Source organism: Globicephala melas, chromosome 10 (assembly GCF_963455315.2).
Source record: "Globicephala melas chromosome 10, mGloMel1.2, whole genome shotgun sequence".
NCBI classification, from domain to species: domain Eukaryota; kingdom Metazoa; phylum Chordata; class Mammalia; order Artiodactyla; family Delphinidae; genus Globicephala; species Globicephala melas.
Genome location: NC_083323.1, coordinates 8,607,411 through 8,628,897, shown reverse-complemented (window position 1 = coordinate 8,628,897; position 21,487 = coordinate 8,607,411). Strand labels below are relative to the sequence as shown.

At 43.5% G+C, this 21,487-nt stretch overlaps 1 protein-coding gene and 1 non-coding gene across 3 annotated transcripts in view; both read left to right on the top strand.

Moving 5' to 3' along the window:
* The window catches only part of GRAP2 (GRB2 related adaptor protein 2), a 60,862-nt gene that overhangs the window by 6,989 nt on the left and 32,386 nt on the right, over window positions 1–21,487 (top strand). The gene's annotated exons all lie outside the window — the stretch shown is intronic.
* On the top strand, window positions 13,584–13,656 carry TRNAR-CCU (transfer RNA arginine (anticodon CCU)). The gene has a single exon. It is a non-coding gene; the product is annotated as a tRNA-Arg (tRNA).

Genomic DNA, 21,487 nt, shown 5'->3' with positions numbered 1-21,487 from the left:
TATTTGTAGAATCTTTGGGTCAGTATAATTAGGACAATTTTGTACGTTAGCCTCTGTTTCAGTTTTATAAAAAGCGTCTGCAGTGCATGTTGCCAAGTATACAAAATCCATGATATAACCCCAGTTTAATTTGGGGTCTCTCCAGGAAGATAAAACAAGCAGAAAATTCTCATGCTCCGTATGTCAGTAAACCAAGGTTTTATAACATCAGTCGTCAAACGGTGGAAACTTAGAACTAAAGGTGTCGTACGCATCAGAGGAGCCACCCTGCTGCTGGCCGTTTGAATCATACGAGCCAAGCGCTCTGAGCACAGACAGGTTAGCTACCTCGGTAACCAGGAAGGTGTCGGTCTCTATTTATGCTTAACAGCCGATGATAGAAAATTGGGGGCCCTGTCTTTTTGCTCGCTGTATCCTCTAACTGAACGTTAGGCTGGCGAGTGGAGTTCTCTCACCTTCTTGAAGAGAAGTGTATAATTTGCTCTGCACCGTGTCAGGTCATTGGATTTTAGGAGGTAATACTGTCCAGTGATGAGAGTGACAGAGCATGAACTTAGCTGCTCTGTTCTGGGTTCTATTCTCAGCTTTGTGGATGACTCAGAGCGCCCCGTCCATGCCTCTGTCCTTGAGTGAAACAATACCATTCTTTAACCCACTACACAGGAGACTTAAGAAGAGTCGTGCATTGCTACCCCCAAAGCATGTTTATTATATCTTTGACATCACATAAATGTGCAATCTCTCATTTTTAAAATGCATAACATGATGCTTTCTCATTTAAACTCATTTGTGGAATTTCTATTTCTTAGACCAATATTGTTAAATAGACGACTCGTTCATTTTACAAACCAGATGCTGTGTGATGCTGTGGCTTGACACCACGTACCCTGTAAATATCCAGATAAACAAAGAAAGAGGAAGTGTGAAATCAGATACTCTCCTAGCTGGAGAGTAATTCCCAAGACCTGACACAAGGAAGATGGGGCTCTTAAATAGTGGCATGGACACACAACTTTGATTTTAAAATGCAAGATGTAGTGGAAAGTAAGATTTACTACACAGCCAACTTTGTCAGCTCATATTACTCCATAAAGGGAAGGGTCAGTTAGGTGTTCTTATCATCAAGAGAGCATGCTGTAATGCTCTGTCATGTAGACACTATAAAAAAAAATTACCTGTCTGGTGACTCTAATTCATCTTTTGGCTACTGTCAGCAGACATCCCCTCAGTCCCTAATTCACAGTACCCAGAGGTACTGAGAACATTTAGGGTAATAAAAACAAAAAGAAAACAGGGTCCTTTTCCCTAAGGAGCTAACACAGTCTTAGGGAAACTAGGACAAACAAAAGCAAACGCTACCGCAGGGCAAACACCCAGGAGATAGGGTAAGTGGCCCAAAGCCGGGCTTTGTAGGGAAGACTCCCTGAAGGAGGTGCGTCTGCAGGCAGATAGAGATGGCTTGGCAAAGGGGCATAAAATTATCCACAAATTTGCATACTTCAAGGATATCATAGGAGGAGTAGAGTCTTCTTTGCTGAAGATCTGTTTGTTTTGCAAGTGACAAAGAGTAGAGAAGGCTCTTGTGAGTTTTTTTCCTTGGGGATCCAGATATTAAACTTGTGCCACTGGAAACCGTACCTCAAGCTCTTTTCCCAGATACCCTGTTTTTCCTTCACTTCTTATCATGTCCCCCTAAGTCTTCTTTTTCAAGCATAAATATCCTTTGTTCTTTTAACTCTTCCTCCTATAATGTGGTTTTACATGCTCTCATCATTTTAAGTGTTCACCTCCAATGCACTCCGACATAAGGCCCCTCCTAAACCATGGTGCTCAGAATGGGACAGAGCTCTCCAGGAGTGGTCTGACCAATGCGGAATCCCATGGGGTAGTTGCCTCCCTTGATCTATACCCTATATTTCTGTTAATATGGCCCGAGATTGCAGTAGCCTTTTTGGCACTCATGTCAGTCACACTGCTGACTAGGAACATACTGAAATTGTGGTCAACTCATACCCATGAGTTCCCATGCACTACTCTTAAGCCAGTTCATCCTTATTCTGTGCTTACATTATTGATTTTCTTTAAAAAAAAAAAGAAAGAAAGAAAAGAAAACACAGAGTTTCAAATGTAGAGACATTTAGCTCTATTACACTTAATCAAATTGATAACAGCCCATCAATACATCTCAGAGCTAGGATATTGGTTCTCCCTCCCCAAGGTGAATACTTAGCTGCTGGCATGAGGGCATAGATAGTCTCAACACTGGCCTGGAAGAGACCTCAAAAGTGTCAGGACTTTATTATCTACATCTTTAGAGAAACTAGTGAGCCCCAATCTTTCTAACTGTAAACTAGGAGCAAATGTGAATTGCCCTTTCCTTCCCAAGGGTATGCAACAGTGAGTCAGATGTCTGCAAAACTCCAAGTCAAAGTTACTCAGAGGCAGTATCATATGAGAGGAGGAAGTTTTTATGTTAGGCTTTTGACAGCCTTCAGAAGATTTGATTACCCTGATCGCTATACGTTACAGTAAATAGCATTCGTTTTTGCAACTGTTTTATAGCTATAATTGAGTTATCTGATTTGGGGTTGCAGTAACTTCATGTGGTGTCAGTATAATTTCAGCACACGATTATTTGTAATTTGAGGAAGTTCTATGAATCTGTTTCATTGCAAGGCCCTGTTTAAAATGATTCTCCTCTCTCCATCCCCTCCCCCAGGCCCATCCTCACCCCTAGTCTCTTCCTCCCTAAAACAAGGACTACAAAGACCTTGAATTTAGATTTCCATCAGAGTTTTGGAAACCTTTCAAAGTCTTGCCAAGCTAATTTAGCAGTCCACAGGTTTTTGCAGGTGGCTTGTATAATATTTATAATTTCAAGCTAATAGAAATGTCACATTTCAAAACACATCTCTGAGAACAGTTTTATTCATTATAGAAGAGTGCAGGGAACAGTCACACTTTTATAGTCTGTCCTCCGAATGCAAATTTGAATCTTGCTTTTATGACCTTGTAATCATTAAGATTCAAATGGCCCCTCCCCCACCTCTCAGTAGTGATTTTGATCTAGGGCCTTGCTACTCAATGTGAGGTCCGGGGACCAATGATATTGGTATCATCTGGGAGCCTGTTAGGACTGAGTATCTCAGACCCTGCCTAAAACCTACTGAATCAGAATCTGAACTTTTAAAAAAGTCCTCTTGTGATTCTTCTGCACAATAAGATGTGAGGAGGACGGATCTAGGGTGAAGGGATTTCACCCCACTTTACCCACCATAACCCCATTTTACCCACTTTACCCCTTGTGTCATAATACAAAACTTACAAAACTCCATTTGGTGTTTATTAATAGTTTAGCTTTGTTAGTTAAATTTTTTAATCTGCATTTAAATATTCTAGACACATCCAGCTGTTTCTCAAAGTATCTATAACTGGTTTTAAAATGCTCTTGCCTTTCTGGGTTCTTGCAGAGCAAGGATTCTCAACAGGGGATAATTTTGAAACCCCCTCTCCAACAGGGACATTGGGCAATGCCTGGAGACATATTTGGGTGTCGCAATTTGGAGGTGGGGGAGAGGGGCTACCACTGGCATCTGGTGGGTGGAAGCCAGCAACGCTGCTAAGGACCTTATAATGCACAGGACGCCTCCCGCCCCAATACACAATAAAGATTGAACCAGCCCCACGTGTCAATGGCAACGAGGTTGAGGAGGCCTGTTGTAGAGGTATGTGGTTTGTAGAGAGGGACTCAGATGTGCAACGGCTCACAGCAGAAGGCAGGAGAATGAAGCCATGGGGCAGGTCATCACGTGGCCAAGTGAAGAGCAAACGGATTGGCAGTGGCCTGAGTCATGACGGTGGGGGCCTGGGGGGGCAGTGAAGTAGAGAATCCAGCCACAGGTGAGAGGAGAGATCTCAGGGAGATTGTAACCAGTGCTCTGTGCACAGACTGCCAGCTTTAGGTAGCAGGGTTGGGGTTCAGAGATTGGACACCACGTCTGAGCTGGGGTAGGGGGAGGGAGGGGCTGGAAAGAGACAAAGCTTCAGTCCTGGACTGGAGGTTAGGTGTGATCTCAAAATCACGTTAGACCTGGAAAGCAAGAAAGGATTTTGGGTGTTAGCATAGGAAGACACGGGTAGATTTCAGGTAGATCCAGTAAGAAGTGGACTTAGGGGCTTCCCTGGTGGCGCAGTGGTTGAGAGTCCGCCTGCCGATGCACGGGACACGGGTTCGTGCCCCGGTCCGGGAAGATCCCACACGCTGCGGAGCGGCTGGGCCCGTGAGCCATGGCCACTGAGCCTGTGCGTCCGGAGCCTGTGCTCCGCAACCGGAGAGGCCACAGCAGTGAGAGGCCCACGTACCGCAAAAAAAAAAAAAAAAAAAAAAAAGAAGTGGACTTAGGTGCAAGGCACAATCCCACTTGCTAGAACTGGGACACTTCAGAGCCAGGCCAGCAGCAGGGGTGACCTGATGACAGTTAGCTGAGCATTCAGCTAGAGTGAGCTTCTTAAATCCCTCCCAACCAAGAAAGGCTTAGGGCTGAGTGTACCGTATGGTTGACTTGCGGGAAGAGGTCAAGGGCTTCCAGCTATGGTGAAAGTTGGGCAAGAAGCAAGTCAGATCCTGATACTGGCTGCTGAAAAGTCACAGGATAAGAAGCGGAATAGAACTTGAGAGGTCCTCTGAGTCATTTACCTACTGCACGGCACCTAACTCATTTCAGAAAGACGACCTACTCTTCAACTGTAAAATTTCCAAAGTAAGATTTCTTAAGGACCTGTGTTGATGCCTTATAATCCACCTAAGTCAAAACTGCTTCCGTATTCCTAACCCTAAACCACCTTACCGGATGTAAGTCAACTTTCTTTCATCCTACCCTGCATATGATGTGCTTTCTAACATTCAGTAATGATAAATAACGCCAACTACCTTCACAGCTGCCAAACCCAGCCTTCTCTTCTCTGGACTAAAGAACCTCAGTTCCATTAGCGTGTCACCCTAAGAGTCTCTGCCCAACCTCTTCATCCCTTTGTTTGTCTCTGGACCCTCTCCAAATGTTGCCTGCTCACGATAGTCACCACCAAAAAGTATTTACTAAATATACGCTGTGGGGCTTCCCTGGTGGCGCAGTGGTTGAGAGTCCGCCTGCCGATGCAGGGGACACGGGTTCGAGCCCTGGTTCAGGAAGATCCCACATGCCGCGGAGCGGCTGGGCCCGTGAGCCATGGCCGCCGAGCCTGCGCGTCCGGAGCCTGTGCTCCGCAACGGGAGAGGCCACAGCAGTGAGAGGCCCGCATACCGCACACACACACACACACACACACACACACACACACACATATATATATAAACTGGGTGTAGATTGCCCTTTTGACCATGGAAAACAAAGAAGAAAGAATATAAAAGGATATACATGGTTTTGTTGGTTTTTATTCGTCTCTTTTCTCTCGAAGGGGTTGTCAATCTTTGCCAAGTTCATAGTCTAGTTGGAACAACGGTCCTTAGGCTAAGTTCTGTTGCAAAATTTTAGTTGTCCTGTAAATGCTTTCACTGTGACCTTCACCTAAGGGTAACAGAGTGTACTGTCATATAAAATATCTCTGATGTGAATTTAACTGTAAATAAAAGTGGGATAAATGCATTTGTTCAGTTCCAGAGAAGGCATTATACTGCCATGTGGATTTTCTTTCAAATGAGCTGCAAAACAAAGTTCTTTTCCACGTAAAGGGATTTATTCAACTGAATGCACTCGCTTTGCTGCGACTGGATTAATTTCATTTCACATCATGTCTCTAAGTAGAAAAGTAAACTGATTTGCAGCAGGCTAAAAGGATATATTGATACATCCTACGTCAGTAAGATTTATTCCCGCTTGATTACAACAATCACAGTGTGCTGGTTGTTTTAGCTTCTATAAAGTAGTTGCAAAAGTGCACCATTTCAGTATGTGCATTAAAAAATTTATCAAAGTTACGATTAGATGGGAACGTTGTAGAATGAAAGAGAACAGATATGTAAAATGAGAAAATATTATAAAAAATATTAATTTCATTCTGTATCCATGTTCTAAAAGCCGCCATTGTAGATCTTTGAATTGTGTTTCACATGGTACTGCTCAAGATATACACAAGCCCATACGTGGTTGAACAGGTATTGACCATGCGCTTGCTGTGTGCTCATTGTTGCGCTAAGGACCACGGCCCACCCGGTATTGGACCACCACCCCCTCACTCCATCCTGTAAGTTCTGCTGTGCTCTTGTCTCCTCTGCTTCACTCTCCATTTCCAAAACCACAAGCTCACCATTCTCCCGGGTCTCTCAATCTCTGTCTATCTTGGGACCCCTCCTTTCATTTCTCCCAGATTGCTGACTTTATGCTGGTTTGTGCTTCTAACACAATAAAGCTGCCAGTGGAAAACAATTTCTGATTTCCATAGTTAGTAGTTTCTATAACCAGTGGTTACTTTCAAAGGAAATAGCTTGTGGAGATGAGCCTGTGGTGTCACAGGGCTGTTATATGGATCAAATGTAATAATGTGTACTGAAAAAGCCATTCGTAAACTGTAACACACTCTCTCAAAGTAAATTATTACTGTATTGCATGATTTTAGGGTTTAAAAAGCAGCTGGATGATATATAAAAGTTCAGTAAGACTTGGTGACCCAGTTGGAAATGAAAATTAGAGAATTTGGGGCATTGACCCCTTCATCAATAAGCTAGAATTCTTCAACATTTTTTACAGCCAAAGCACACCCATTCCGTTGAGAACATACCCTCTGGTCCAAGGACTGTGTCTGCTCACCATTCTGGAACTAGGTCTTCACTCTCATCTGAGTGTCCCCATTCCCCACAGTCACTTTCCGAAATTCCAGCCAACCTTCAAGGGCTAGCCCCAAACCCACTCTCTATCCCCAGCTCTTACCCAGACAGAATTCATCATTTTCTCCCCAGCACTCATATGAGCCTTAGAATTATTTATGTGGGTATCAATCTCCCTGCAACCTGCTGAAGGGCAAGGCCATCCTAGCATCTGCCAGGCCCTCTTCCCCGCCACAAATGGACATAAGAGGTCAAAGTAAAGTGGCCAGAGGATAAAGGAGAGAATTCCACGGACCAAAAATGTCCTACAAAAAGGCTTTATTCCCGGAGGCTGGTCTCAGATATGATAATGTACTTACTTGCACAGTTAATTGTTGGACCCTATGAAATGGAACAGGGTCTATGAAGTAGACTCATAAAAACCCTGTGAGTGGTGGGTACACAGAGCATTCTTATTCTTCTTTGTACTTTTCATTTGCAATTATTTCATATGTTTAAATGAACATAAAAGACCCCATCCTATATAAAAGTTAGTGAGTTGAGTAACTTTTATTCTAACCTGATTTTCGGTCTCAAAGTTTTCCTGTAGTTTAAATTAGAAAAGTCATCCTTCGTGCCACAGCTTAGCTGTATTTTATCTACTGAATATGGTACCCAATGAAATCAATAGTCCACAGACTGTGATCCACACAATTCCACCTTGCATTGCATCCATATTGAAAGGAACTCCTTGTGCAAAGGGTGGGGCTCTTGGAGAATAAAATGTACCACTGTTTAGCACCTTTAAAAAAAATCCTTGAGCTGTTTTATTATTTTAACACTTTACCTTTGCCAGGGCAGAAAGTCTTTTTTAGGAATCATCTCTAAAATGATTAGCCATGTAACTATTGCCAAGTACATAATAGGTGCTCAATAAATATTTTTAAAATAAATTAAAATACTATGCCTTTCTAAAAGAAAGATAACTTCAGTCACTTAAAACAAACAGCAATGGGTATAGCTTCCATTTGATGCTCTTTTGTATTCATTAGAAATCATAGAAAAATGGGAATTTGGGGAAAATATCAGACCTGTTATGGAAACTGCATTGATGAGAGCAGATTGTAATTTTGTTTATAGTGATTTGATATACAATTATTTGAGGGATTTATTGTTATTGTGGGTTAAAGCTGTGTTGTTACTATAATAAAAGATTGGCCCAGAGCCCTCATCCAATGCCAAACTCTCTAGCATCGCCTCTCTTCTTTCATCAGCTGCCCACCCCCCCACTCTCAGACTCTGTGCGAGGCAGTCCTGGCACAGACCCCTAACCTAAAACTCCAGCCAATTTCCCTGACTACACACTTTCTCCCGTTCACTTGCCAGATGCTTTTTTTTTTTTTTTGTATTTTTATTTATTTGTTTGTTTATTTTTGGCTGTGTTGGGTCTTCGTTTCTATGCAAGGGCTTTCTCTAGTTGCGGTGAGTGGGGGCCACTCTTCATCGCGGTGCGCGGGCCTCTCACTGTTGCGGCCTCTCTTGTTGGGGAGCATAGGCTCCAGACGCGCAGGCTCAGCAGTGTGGCTCATGGGCCTAGTTGCTCCGCGGCATGTGGGACCTTCCCAGACCAGGGCTCGAACCCATGTCCCCTGCATTGGCAGGCAGATTCTCAACCACTGCGCCACCAGGGAAGCCCGCCAGACGCTTCTTGTTCTCAGATGTTGCACCTTGAAATCGAGGGCTTTCAACAAGTTAAAAAAGGAAATATAGAATTACCTAGCTTATCAGTATTTTAAGTATTCTTGAAGACTTAAATGAGAGTTCTTGTACAAAACCACTTGAACTCTTTCTTAAGATATGCTAATTTTTTTTCTCTCTTTGATTGAACTGTTAACCTTCTGGATAAATGACTAGCTATTACCTCAAGTATGTTTGGAACTATTCTTGCCCTAACCATTCTAAAATGTAATTAACATGAAGACATCGTTGTAGGAGCACATCACCTAGGGCTGGGATCTCATTAGAGGGCACAAATCGAGCAGAACTGTGCACGCTCCATGCTCCAAAAAATACCTCTAAGAAAAACCCACAGCATTGAGGGAAAGGTTAAAACTGCTGATTTTGTGAGCTTTCTCTTACCCATATATTTAATTTGTATAAGGATCCAAACATAGAGATGATTGTGGTTCTACTGCTTGAAAAATGAAAGCAACTCTGTTTTCTCAGAACTCTGCTTATGCAATGTGGCTGCTCTCACAGCGCTGGGTCAACCAAAACCAAAATAATACATTTTAGAGCTCTAGCTTTTCCCCGCAAAGAAATGCATGGCATGTGAAGGTATGATCCCATGCAGCAACAGATGCTGTAAAGAATGACTGTCCTCACATATATACACTACCAAACGTAAGGTAGACAGCTAGTGGGAAGCAGCCGCCTAGCACAGGGAGCACGGTGCTTTGCAACCGCCTGGAGGGGTGGGATAGGGAGGGTGGGAGGGAGGGAGACGCAAGAGGGAAGAGATATGGGAACATATGTATATGTATAACTGATTCACTTTGTTGTAAAGCAGAAACTAAGACACCACTGTAAAGCAATTGTACCCCAATAAAGATGCAAAAAAAAAAAATTAAAAAAAGGAATGACTGTCCTCTAGGAGGTAGTTAACAAATATGGGGAAACTGAGGCCCAAGGAGGTGCAATAACTCACAGGTAATTCACACTCCTTCTTGAACTTCTCCGTCTCTTCCGCCATAGAAAGAGCTCTTCACTTTCTGAATTGAAAACCATTTCATGCTGCCTGCTCAATTATTTCAGTAAACCCTCCTAGGGACCAATCCCAACTGTTATGAAACCTTATATGAATAATAATGATGCTCTTCAGTCCTGGGGCCCCAAAGGTGATCATTTCTAGTTCAACGCAGGACACTTTGGATGCCCATGTCGGGCCCTAAGTGATTGGTACCTTCAGAAGAAGGCTGCCTGATTCTACCAATTGCTTCACTTGTGAGTGTATAATATGTCTTAATGCAAAGAGATGTGTCATATAAACACTAATGTCTCATTTTTATAGTAACATTTTTCCTTATTTGCAAAAATATTTCTGACCTGAATTTATTCTGGTCATGGCTGGGTGTGCAAGCAGAGTCTTGTTTGCCTCTACAGCATATCAGTAATGTATTAATTAGCTTCCCAGTGCTGTCCCAACGAGGAACAGAGAGGATTTATCTAAATCATGAGACATGAAATAAAGCTAACACTTTGTTAATTATATTTTAAGGGCAGTCTCAGCTTTAGGTAGTGTAGCGAAATTTCGGCCTAATTTTTGAGAGAAGATAAAAGAAAACACTACTCAATTAACAAGGCATTTGTTTAGCAGCTACTGTGCACAACTTCTAAGAGGCAAAAGAGGCTGAGATGGGGGAAATTGGCCAATTTAGTTTTATAGTCATAGTCAAAAGGCAGTAAAGAGCAAGATAATATTAAGAGTTTTAATTCAGTGTCAATTAGCTTAAGTATGTTAGATTGAACCCTATGAAATTGACAATGTCTGACCATTTTTTACCAAAAGAAGTGGCAATTTCATATAATTCAATCTAAAATTAAGGCACTCTTATCATACTGTATCAGTGCCTAAAATATTATAGCGTTCATTTTCTGTTTTTTAAATGAAATGATTCAAGTTGAAGCTGTCATTATTAGAAAATCAGTAGAAGGTAAATATAGGTCAGGGATTTGACTCCTGTTTTCCATATTTATTTATTTTTGTAGCCTCAAAAAATAGCATATATTTTGTAGTTTTTAAGGGTTTTTTTGTTTGTTTGTTTGTTTTCTACTCTATTGGAGACTTCTGTTGATTTGATTTAGAGTCACGGACCCCGCTACCTCTTCTTCAAGTGTGATATTCCCTAACTCAGTTCTTCAGGCGAGTTCCTTTGTGATCTTCATGCAGAACCGTCCTATCTCCCTTCTCTTCTGCAGAGATGTTTGATTGCTGAACACTCTGCCTTTTTTGATCTATTTCTCTGTGGGAGATTAAATCTTAACATCCAATTTTGTCGGTCTGTCCCTGAATTACAGATTACCGAGCAGTCAGAACAGGTTACCACACAAGTATTCCACTAAATCCGTTCCTCTAATCCCTTCAACATTTAACAAATATTTACCAAGCGCCTATTTTGTGCAAGCTGTGGAACGGCCTCTGTCAAATACGAAGTCGTATGGCCACAATGCATTCACATACATACGAATTTAGGGCAAACTAAGTACCAGGAACCGTTCTTGCACCTGACACGTCGGTCTATTGAACCCGACCCGAGCAGGGTAGGTTCCATGGTTATATCCATTTTAAAGATGAGGAAACTGAGGCCAGAGAGGTTAAGTGAGCTTCTAGAACTCAAAGACCTGAGCAAGGCACCAACCGTGGTTCTGGTTATCGTGGAGGACCCGAGGTTAGAAAGCAAGTGCTTTTCCCAGACCATGAAGTTAAAGTGGGACAAGTTAGCAGTGCCTCCTGATGCCCTAAAATGGTAAATATCAACCCAGACCGACCTGTGCACAATGACAGAAAAAACTCGCGCCTGTCATGCTGGGTTTCCTCCCAGCTCAGAACACGCTGACGTGCCCCCTGAGGCCCCAGTGCACACGGGGACACATGCCACACGTGCTGACCGGGGCATTCTTGCAGAGTCACATCTTACCCCAAATCTTATCACAACCCTGCCAAACGTCAGTCTCTATCAAGAAAGTGTTCGCTCATCTTCCCGTTATGCCCAACGTGTGAACACTGATAACACATCTAAATTCGAAGAAAATCAACAGAAGTCATCTAAGTCAACCTGAAAAGTCCGGTGACTCATCCACATCCTTTTCACAGGGCTCCTGAGGGCCGCCCGGCTTCTCCTGAGCCGGCCTCCCAGCTCCTGCAGCCCGAGTACAGCTCAGGGCTTGATCGCTCTCCTCTGCAGATCACACGAGTGCTAACTCCCTCCTGCACAGACGGTAGGGTTGCTCAGCCAGCCGCCCCTGCTCTGTGCTACCAGTAACCCCACCGCTTATGTCTCTGAGGCCAGTTCAACAAGGTCGCCTTGTAAAAAAACAAGACGGAGGAAGATGCTGGCTTTTCAGCACCAAGAGTAAATTCCATCACTCTGAAAGTAAAACCATAATATGTAAATTTGATTCGACTTATGTCAGGTCTGATAAATACATGCACCACGTACGTATTGGTGCATGGATGCTTAAACCATGTACGCTGACTGCCGAAAACAAAACAACTTACTGTCTCATTAGGAAGACAAGAGCTGGTAGGCCAACTCACCAGAATAAAGAAAAGAAAAATGGATACTCTAACTTCTACACACACACACACACACACACACACACACACACACACACACATACACACCACACACCACACATTTGTGTAATGCAGCCCACAAGACACTTGCCCAGGCAGTGAAGGAAAATTAATGTTTTCCAGGATTTTCCTGTTTAAATCTAAACAGGTCCCAGTGAGGTTGGCTTTAGGCCTCCATCCTCAGATGGAAGGCTGGCACAGACCTCAGCCTTAGTCAGGCAGTAAGCTGAGTAGGTAAGAACGAAGGCTCAGGAGCCAGACACCCCAGGCTGGAATTTCAGCTCTACTGTCTTCCAGCTGTACAACCCAGGTAAGTTACTTATCCCACCCTGTGCCTCCATTTCCTCACGTGTAAAATGGGAATAATATAACGAAAACTAACCCCCGTGGGTTTTTTATGAAGAGCAGATGAAATAATACGCAGTAAAGTGTTTAGAACAATGCCTGGTTCAGAGCAAGCCCCCAGATATGGGAGTTATTTGGAGCAGTAACTTCAAATGGGCTCACACACCCCAACAGGAAACTCTTGAGTTCTCTTTTGTTTTTAACTTTAATCTTTTTTCTTTTCTTTTCTTTTTTCTTTTTGGCTGCACCACGCGGCCCGCAGGATCTTAGTTCCCTGACCGGGGATCGAACCTGGGCCCCCAGCAGTGGAAGCATGGAGTCCTAACCACTGGACTGCCAGGGAATTCCCATCACTTTAATCTTTGTAGCACTTAGTTTCTTATTTCTTCTTCTTTTATGTATGTGCAGAAGGAAGGTGTTTAGCCATCCTCGGAGTACAATCTTTCCTTTCATTAAAAACCATTATTAAGTGTCTTCAAGCTTCTTTTCTGCGGTAATGATCCAGATTACTTAATCGTTCTGTTTTACATGCTGTAATCATGTATTCGAACTTCTCAACCATCTCTAGATTTACTACACGCAGAAATATTGTCTAGGCAAATTTGGTTTTGGAATCCTTTATCGTCTACAGTCCATTAGCTCAAATATTTAAAACTATTGTTCATAAGATCAAAGTAAGTTCTTTACCATATTTGTCAGTTGGTTTTATTCTGTCATATTGCCATAGTCAACTAATTCTCAAATGCATAATTCAGTACAAGCCAAACCAGACAAGACCAGAAGTCATTCATTCGTTCACCAAATATTTGTTGAGGGCCTATGATGTGCCAGGCACTGTGCTAGCCTCTAAGATTACAAAGGAGACATGCCCTGCTTGGAGGAGCTTATAGCTTGGGAGGGAAGACATGGAAGTAAGCAAAGCATTGTCAAAGTCTTTCATTAGATGCTGTACTTGCAGTGAGAAGGTGGCAGGATAACCTTGGGGCAGAAGGGAGGGAGAATTCAGCCCTGCTTGGTGGGTCTAGGAAGGCTACACAGAGAAGGTGACTTTTGAGCCATATTAAAAAATGGCAGGGAGGGACTTCCCTGGTGGTCCAGTGGTTAAGACTCCGCGCTCCTGATGCAGGTGGCCCGGGTTCGATCCCTGGTCAGGGAACTAGATCCAGGATGCCGCAACGAAGATCCTTCATGCCACAACTAAGACCCGGCACAGCCAAAAAAAAAAAAAAAAAAAAAGAGGCAGGGGAGAAAAGGAGGAGAGTATTCAAGGAAGAAGAAACCATTAGCTTCTGTGGTGCTGGTATGTCTGGGGCCAGGATCTAGGGAGGATGCAGAAACACAAAGCTGCCCAGGTTGGCTGGGGCTGGGCCCACCGCGACCAGCTCAAGAAGCCTGAGCTCCATCCTGCAGGTCCAGGGAGAGTGGGGAGGGTGTGTTTTACACAAATCACTCTGGGAGCAGTGAAGAGGGGAGACTGGAGGCATTTGAGTCTGGAGTCAGAGAGGAAAAGCAGGATGCTGGGGTCGTGGAGAGAGACTGTAAAGCCTCGCTAAGGAGAGGGTGAAGGAAAGAAGGGAGTCATTTTAGGCATATTTAAAAGACAGGGTTTAAAGATCCAGTAGAGAGGGGTGCCAGAGTTGGGAAATAGGATGAAAAGAGAAGGAAGAGCCCAGAAGGAATTCGAGGTTTCCAGTGTGGACCCCTGTGAGAGCCTCAGTGCCGTACTGCGCCATAAGGGAGCGAATACAAGTTGGCACAAATCCTTCTCCTAGAAATGCTCCTCAAAGACATAAGTCCTGTTGAAGGTCAGTAGGGAATGTCAATGTTGTATGCAGAGGGCAGTACATATATTCCCTACTAGTTATTCTTTTCGAAAGACCCCTTAATATATGTGACTTACATGAGCTAAGATAATATTCATGTAGGAGTTAATTAAAAATTAAGTTAATTTTTAATTTTCTGGAAATTAATTTTCCAGATACAGTAAGATGTTAGCATTATTTCAGTTATCTGTGCCTGATAACCACTAAGATATCTACTTATCTGTTTACTTATTTATTAAGTAAGACAAGCTCCATGAGGTCAAGGACTTTGCCTCTTTTGTTCACATCTGCATCCCCAGCCCCTAAAGCAGTGTTTGCCTCACGGTAGCTGTTCAATAAATATTTGTTGAGTAAATGAATGAATTTCCATACGGGTAAAAAGAAATCATCATATCCTTTACTAATGAGGAAAGAAAAGAAAAAAAACCCTGGACTTAAAACAATTTTTCATGAGCAGATCCAATCTGCAAAAATGGAACTGACGTTTAAAAGCTATTTTTCTTCCTGAAGCTCTACTTCTGGGAAAATCACAGCTGCCAGCTTAGATGGTGGTTTTAACTGCCCAGTTACAAATTCTGCACAGTTGTACACATTGGCAGAGCTCAGCTTCCTTAAATGCTGTTGGATCAGTAAGGAAATGGTGATTTTCCTTATTGATTTCATGCCAGTTCCTCTTTTGTGAAAATTCCTGTGTGCTGTTCAATGGAACACGTACAAGAAAACCTGAACGCTGGGGGCCAGCAATTAAGTCTCTCATGTTCCTCTCTGGTCTGGTGATGTTAAACCACTTCTACTTTCAGGCTAGGGTGTTCAATTGTTTTCCCCTTTAAATTTAGCAGAGAGATTATTCCTCCTGGTGGATTGCACATATGCTCCTTTTGATCTGTGAAATAGCTCATTCCCGGATAAACTTTAAGCTCCCAACTGATGCATGTAAAATACTGTTTATGAATCGTGGGAGAAATGTTTCACATTCTCATCACTCCAACACGGTTGCTCCAAACCACTCTCTCCGAGGTTCCTTATTTTCCAAGAAGGAAAAAAACTTCAACGCACAGCACTAAGATAACAGTAATAGCAACCACACTTCCCATGGACGTTACTCAGTAGCCTCCTAGAGGCTACAATGTAGGAAACTCAGCAGCAGCAGCAAATATTTTCCATGAGCTGGATACTGTGTTAGGTCCGTACACTACAAAGAGGAGACAGGCAAGGTTCCTACCCCCTGGGGCTTACAAATTAGCTGGGGCAGTAAGACAGAAACCACAGAGTAAAATTAATAGTCACTAATGAACTACACGGTCAGTAAGTGCTACACAGGATTCAGAAAAGGGCAGTGGTCACCAGATGTTGCTCCTGGAGGAGACGGACTTAAATTTGACTTGGACCTTTAGTGGGGGACTGCAGTGAGAAAGGGCAAAGTGGTAGGAACATTCCTGGATGCCATTGCTAGGGGTCCACGGGCTGAGGTGAAGGTTGTAGCAGCTAAGGTAGGGGTTAGATTGGGGGTGGCCTTGAATGCCACTCTAAGGTTGTGGGGCTTGATTCTAGAAGTAAAGTGGAATCATTGAGAATTTTGGAGCAGAAAGGATGTGAGCTAAGTAATGCTTTACAGAAATTAAATCAAACAGAGATCCATGCTATGAATTTAATTGGGGGTCTTCAGAATTGAGTTAATGAGACCATGACCCAGGCTGGGGACAGCAGGATATCTCCATCATGCAGTACATTCCTGTGAATGCTTCCTAGGGATTTCTGCGAAATTGCACTCAATGTGCCTAACTGGCTCCATACAGTAAGACAGTGACTTTGTGATACTGCTTGGAAGTAGCCTCATTCCTTTAGAGCCACACAGTGTGTACATGGAACAGGCCCAGGTGTGATCTCTCTGCAAACCTCAGAGAATCTAGGCAACTTACAGGATAAAAGCTGGGAGGAATCTCAGAGCCCGCGAAGTTCACCCCCTCAGTTTACTGATCCAGAGGCCGGCCATTTCTCAGGTTCACACAGCTCGTCAACGTCGGGCTCAGGGCGCCACCAGATGTCCTTACTGCACCCCAGCAAAGCTTCGAAAGCCGGTCCAAATTCTGCTTTCAGGTGTGTGTGTACATGGCATTCTGGCAGAATCCAGAAAAATCCGGTCCTTAACTGAGATAGTTGAAGCTACTTTCCTTGACTCTTCCCAGAACCATTCCCCCAGATCCAGTCCCTGCCTGAGCCCCCTCTTCATTTCTGCCAACTCCCTGCCTCCGTGCTTTCCCACAGCATCTTCCGGCTTCCAGTTCTCTGCTCAGACCCTGTTGTTTCTTGTGTCTTGCCGTGGATTGTGCTGTCTTCTTTGTCCAGAACCCTTTATGGTCCCAGCGTAAGCCTCACCACCTTCAGGAGACCCCTTGGCTTCAGCCCCTCCCCTAGATGGACTCAGGTCTCCCTCCTTGGAGTTCTGCGCTACCCTACACGAGCCTGTATCCCTGTGTCTCTTAGATGTCTTGTAATTGCCTGTTTATGTGCCTGCCTCCCACCCTTCAACTGTGAGCTCCCTGAGGGCAGGGACTGAGTATGCATCACAGAACACCCAGCATCTTGCCCAGAGCCTGGCACATATGAGGCCTTCAAATGTCTGATGAATGAATGAATGGCATTTGCCTTCTTGGTGCATTCATTCATTCATTTAATAAATACTTACTGAGCAATTACTTATGATCAGTATTGCGGTTCACCCTTACACGTCAAAATATACCAAGGCACTCAAGCTCCAAATTATGCACGCGTAAGTTATGCATGTGGTGTGTCCACATGCACACGCAGCAGCGACTGCGTACATGTCTACAAACACCAGAGCTGGCAAATGCAGTAAACTGTGTGCCAGATGTCTCCGAAATTTGCAAAGAACCAAGAACCAAAAATGACAGTTAGCTCCATATAAGCCCTATAAAAGAAAAGAGAAAAAAACGCAAAAGAACAAAAGAAACTTGAGCAGAAGGAAGTGGCTATGGTTTTTTTTCTGTGCACTCAAGCCCAGGGGTGGGGAAGACTTATAAAATCATTCTATGCTGGGCAGGTTCATGTAAGCCTGAGTTCCTCAAGGGGTGGCTTTAGGAGCTGTTAGGAAAATTCATTGCCATGCACGAGTCGGGGGAGAACTTTTTATTCCACTGGAAATTGTTAATGGGGACCGTGTTAGCAGCCCCCTCTTGCTCTGCCTGATAGAGAGACAGCGGGTCACCCAAGCAATTCTGAAACCCTGATCACTGCCAATTAGGGGAGCATTGTCTGGCTGACATGATCAAGTGAGTATAAATATATTTATCGTGACTGGAGTGGGGAAGGGAGAGCAGGAAGATTGAGGCAGAAGCTGCCACCCCTTGCCTGGCTCCAGCCTGCTTCTAATTCAGCATGTCTGTCACCCGGTGCTCAGTAGAAGCCATCACCGGCTTCTGAGGTGGAATGCACAGCTGAGAATTCAGGACTAGAATTGTTTTCCCCAGAAGGGGCCATGTCTCTCCTTATTTTTCCTCCTCGCTTCTTCCCTTTTTTCATGATCACTTCTGTGAACGCTGCAGAGAGACGGGAAACCAGATGCCCCGCTGATCTCATTTTAATTCTGCCCCGGCGGCCGCGCTGCCCCCAGTAGCTTATCTGCAGTTCCGAGTGATCTTGGGGAATGTTGCTGTGACAAGACTCCTACCCTCTCTGCCTGCCTGGGTGTGTATGTCTGTCTGGCATTGGGTTTATTTCATTGTCCACTCATGGAACTTTTGTGGGAATATCTGTTGATGTGTCTAAGAGCTGGGCTTGAAAGACCCTGATAAAAATAGTCCCCTGCAGTGGACCAGATATAGGAGGAATTTCTCACACTTCCACAGCTAAAAAGTGAGGCGAGCTGAAGTCGTATCTGGTGGGGTTCATGTTGTCTGCCTGGAGAGAAGGGCCTGTCTGAGCATCTGCACAGATTTCAAAATGCAGGCTGCATCCATTCATCCCCAAACCAATGGCCGGGGTCTGATACAAATGACCGAGTGGCACGGTTAGGGGGAGGTCAACGACAAAACAGACCTCTTGGCTGAAGTTGAACTCCGGTCGATGCAGAGGCAGTCCACCAAACAAGAGATTTTCTTTCCCCTCCACTTGACTATTTGATAACAGCATTTGTAGAGCTGAGCTGCTTTCAGCTATTTCCTCCTCTCTCATCATGTGTGTGCTGCTCTGTCTTGGCATTTGAGGTCTGAAGACCCTTTCCAGTGGCTACAATGGATTACAAAACCCCTTCCCTGTGTCCTGTTCCCTTTAGCTTGTCTTCACAGCTGCAAATTGTTCTCAGCCTGTCTTCTTGGATTTGACAAAAACTATTTTATTACTGATAGCACACATATAATACTCTGTGATATAAGGGAAGGTGTAGATACACAAAATAAATACGAAGCCCGTGTAGGAGAAATGTCCTTTTATAGAGATCGCTCAGCCTCAAGGCACCTGACCACCCTTATTCAGTCTATTCCTGCTAAATTTTTCCTTCTTCAGCTGCTCAGGAATTGTCAAGGCTAAACTCTTTTCAGCCAGCTACCGGAAATATGTATTTCCTTTGCTTTTCAGATCTTAATGGATGAGTTACTTCTTTTTTCTGTCTTCTACCTCTTGCCAGAGATATTGTATTTTTGCTTTGTTTTGTTCTGAGAATGTGAGCTCATTTATCTCCAAGGGAGAAAGAAAGTCATTGCATATTTACCCGTTAACAAATTATCACTTGCAGTGAAAATACCACAGAACTCTCTCACTCTCTGCGAATAAATGTGTTACTCGCCTTGGCCATACCTTGGTTGGATGGACTGCTACTGCTCTCTTCAAGTTGGCTTAATTTTCTCTCGTTGGTTTTTGTTTCCTTGAAGCAAAGAGACTCTTGTTTCTTTCTTTGATCCTGCTTTTGAGGAATGTGCCTGTCTCCTTTCGGTCTTTGTTTTGTGAGCTGGTTCGATTAACCTCTTAGTATTTATTGAGGAATCTATTGTGTTGGGTGCCGTGGGTTCCTCTGAAATCCTCCCTGCTTGAACGTTGGATGGAGTCACTTATCTGAATGCTGACTCCCTCCTAATCCATTGGTTTTCCTCTGTGTAGATGGGGGCATGAAATAGCCATCTACCCAGAGATAGCACGATGTCGTAAACTGAACTAGAGTGCTGTAGTCAGCGAGACCCAAGTCGTAAAATGGTGCCGTCTTGGGCATATGGCTTCTCTTTTCTGAGCCACACATTCCTTGTTAGAGATGCTGATGGGAACAACAGAACAGTCTATTCTTCTTTGCTGTTCACCATAATGAGATAACCACCAAACAGACAGAGAAGAGTCTGGTTTAACCAAATAATGTGGGTGCAAATTACAAATGTCTGTAAGAAGGTATTTTTGGCCTGAGCATTTCAGGGGCATTTAGTGCGGTGTCTGATGCATGTCATTTAGTTACAGGGATAAAACCTCTTGAACACACACAAAGCTCTTGACCTGGTAGGACATTACATCTTACATCATTTTGATTCTTTTATTCAGGCTACTTCTTTCTAGGAAGTGGTAAAAAAAAGAAGTTAGTAGTATTGTACCAATGTCAGTTTCCTGGTTTTGATACTATGTTATGGTGATACCTTTATCACCATTGGGGGAAGCAGGATAAAGAGTATAAGGGAACTCTCTGTACTACTTTTGCAATTTCCTTTGGGTCTATAATTACTTCAAAATAAAAAGTTCAATGAGAGAGAAAGAAAGAGAGAAGGAGAATGGGGTGGCAATTAGGAGAAATGAATGCTCATCTTGGTTTTGGTCCCCAGCTAGACAAATATTCATATTTTGTTTTCCTCTTCCTCCCCTTTTCACATAAAGCTTTTGTGAGCAGTCAGATATAAAAAACTAGGGTTCATTTCTCCACAGAAGAGAAGAAAGGAGTAGAATGAGTCAGAATGAGTCAGGAGAACCCCTGCCAACACAGGGTCAGAAGGCCTACCACCTGCCCCTCCCCACACCCTTTACCTGCACAGACTTACCCTCTGTATCCGCACTCACCTTGTCCTCCTTCTTTCCCGTTCAAGGGGAGATACCTCATCTGCTGCTACAGATGAACTCCTTCACCTGCACAAGGCATCCATGCCTTCCTGCTGTTTCCAAAGGCTCATCCTTCTACATAATCTCCCCATGTGATTCCTTCTAATCCGGGATTTTAACAACCATCTAGATGAGAATAGCTCCCAAATGTATATGTCCACTCAGACCTTTTTGCTGAGATCCACACCTACGTATTCAACCCCTGACTGGGAATCTCTACTTAGATATTTCGCATTTCAAACTCTTTCCCAGTGATCATTTCTTCCTATATTCCCTTATCTCCAAAAATGTCATTGCCATCTACTACATTGTCCATGGCAGAAAAACGAGAGCCATTCTAGACCCATGCTTCCCAGTCTTGCAGCCTCTGGTCACATGTGCTATCACGTACTTCACATATGGTTGGTCCAAACTGAGATGTGCCGTAAGTGTAAACCACATACCAGACTTAGTTCAGAAAAAGAAGACAAAATATTTTAATATTTTATACTGATTTCACATTGAAGTGATGATATTTTGGACTTATTAAATAAAACAAATTATTTTGAAAAATTTCCTTTTACTTTTTAATGTGCTACTAGAATATTTTCAATTACATGTGTGGCTTGCATCTGTGACTTGCATTATATTTCTACTGGAGGGTGCTGCTCTAGTCTCTTCTCTGCCTTTTAGTCACTCCTAATCGGTCAAAAAGTCACAGTGATTCTCCTGAGTTAAGACAAGGTGTACAATATCAGTGACGTGCACAGGCTGGATTTGAATCCTGGCTCCACCAGTTTTTGATACATGTGAACCTGGGCCATTATTTAATCTTTTTGAGCCTCAATTTCCTTATCTGTCAGATGGATATAATGCTAGTTCTTACCCCTCAGGTTCAGATGCCATTAAGTGAGAGGATACATGTAAAGCACTTACTATGGAGACAAAAGCATGTGCAAAGGCCCAATGCCAAGAGAAAGAGCACAGCCTCTCACTGTCCTATTTCAGACCCTCATCATTTCAGGCCAAGGCTCCTGTAATAGTTTCTTCATCTCCAGTTCATCCTGCCCTCCAATCCTTCATATTGCCACCAGATTAAAC